Here is a 2,310-nt window from a genome sequence, read left to right on the forward strand (position 1 = left end):
GAAAAACCATTACACCTATGGAGAGTCCCCACAAGGATAGCTGACCAGACATGTGTGTGTGTGTGTGTGTGTGTGTGTGTGTGTAATTATCACTAAGCAGTTACACACTCGTTGTCTCTCATTTCCAGTCCATTTCATGGCCCATGTTTTATTCATGCCTAACATGCTTGTTTTACAAAACATGATGCTGCTTCGCTTGGGACTTGGGTTTAGACGCAGTGCCAAGACTGCATGCAGAACAGGAGAGATGGACAGATAGAGCAATAAAGAAAATGAAGGGAAGGGAAAGAAAAGAACAGAAGAAAAGAAAAGAAATGAAGTGACCCTGGCGATTGTTCCGAGTATTTAGAGAAGAGAAGAGAAGAGAAGAGAAGAGGGCGACCTTGGCTATTGTTCCCGAGTGGCAGTGTAGTTGTCAGATGTGGTGCCAACCAACCCCATGATCCACAAAGGAGACAAGGACAGGAATTGTAGCACCACATAAAATAATAAAGGACCCGCATTATTCATCTGACTCAAACACACACACTCGTATGGTGCAAAAATATGAGCACAGGATCAAAGTAAGTGCCAGTCCTGAGCAGTGATTGAAACGGCTCCAAATGAGCCACTGAACTCAATCCACATGCAAGCAGTGGCACAGGGCCTCAAATTATGAAAACATCAGCCTGGCTTGTGAATACTAAATATGTCACTTAGTCAAGTACTTCTAACTGATTTGCTTAATGACACGCATTGGTAAGTTAGTGCTACAACTATCACTAAAACTATAGCTATTACTAATTGTTTTCTGTCATTTAAATAAAGCCGAAATAAAATGAAACAAATATTACATGAAAAACTTCAACTTAAAATAAAGTTAAGTAATTCCATGTTGTAGTACTAAAATATAAATCTAAAACAGAAAAATGAAAGCTATATTGAAATATAATAATAACAATAAATGACAAAAATAAAAATATAAAAATGCTGAGTGGATCAGCTTTTTCACAATGGTTTCTCTAGTATTACTCTTAGATATTTTTATAGCACAATTTTTAATTAAATCCTGCTGTTCTTTATTGTTTTTTGACTCCATATAAAATAAAATAGGAATTATTTAATATAATAGTTGGTACACCCCTGCCTGGATAGCTGCCGGGACCATTATCACATCCTCGCACTTATCACAGCCATGTTCTCTGCGGCTGAACCCAGGGGAGAGGACCAGCTGATTGGCTGTGATTCTCGCTGACAGCAGGTGCTTCTCATCGGCCATGTGAGAGCAGAGGCTCAGTCCACATTACAGGCTCTGTCAGAACATAAGGCATTCTGGGAAAACTCAAGAAGTCCCCTAATAGACACTGCCAATAATGGGCAGATCATGACACCCTGACTCGCCAACAGAAACACGGCCAAAAGACAGCAAACAATTTCACCACTCTCAGACTACAACAATAAACATTACACACAGAGGTCTTTTCCAAAACTCTGCATTTTAAGGCAACACAGAATGCTCAAATTTAAAGGTTTAATTAAGACTTAAGCAAGAAATGATGTTTGGAACAACAGGGTAAGTAAATGATGATGGAAGATTTCATTTTTAAGTAAATAAGCCCTTTAAAGTAGAAACCAAAATTATGCTCCCTTTTAAGATCACTTTATTTTAAAGTGATTTATCCTATATAGTGCTTGCATAAAGCAAGTAGTGCATACACTTGTAGCTGTTATGTATCCTTGTAAGTCATTGTAAGCCCTCTTTTGAGGCATGCGCAAGCGCACGAACAAAGAAAAAGAAAAAGAAAAAGGCAAAAAAAAAATCTAATTATTTACTGAATGATGCACCATGAAATCTGAAATTTGTTAAATGTTCAGTGAAATTCTTTATTATTATTATTATTATTTATTATTATTATTATCCTGGTGTGTTACAAATTTGAAAACTTGTTACAAAAAAGAAAATAATTTCACTGAACATTTAACAAATTTCCGATTTCATGGTGCATCATTCAGTAAATAATTGTTACAATGCTTGAAGCATGCAGTTTGTACTCAAAACTCTCAGAAAAAAAGGTACAAAAGCTGTCACTGGGGCGGTACCATTTCTCTGGGTCCGCGCCGCCACACGCTTGCGTCATGATACTGTCGTGAGCACGCATCCACAAGTGAAGCAGTAGAGACGAAAATGTGGAATAAAGTCGTTATTTTTGTTTTCTTTGCGCAAAAAAGTATTCTCGTAGCTTCGTAACTTTAGTTGAGCCACTGATGTCACACGGACTACTTTGTCGATCATCTTGGTACTTTTCTGGACCTTGAACGTGGTAGTTACCT

This window comes from Sinocyclocheilus rhinocerous, unplaced genomic scaffold (genome assembly GCF_001515625.1).
Source record: "Sinocyclocheilus rhinocerous isolate Xijiao unplaced genomic scaffold, SAMN03320098_v1.1 scaffold4183, whole genome shotgun sequence".
Classification (NCBI taxonomy): Eukaryota; Metazoa; Chordata; class Actinopteri; order Cypriniformes; family Cyprinidae; genus Sinocyclocheilus; species Sinocyclocheilus rhinocerous.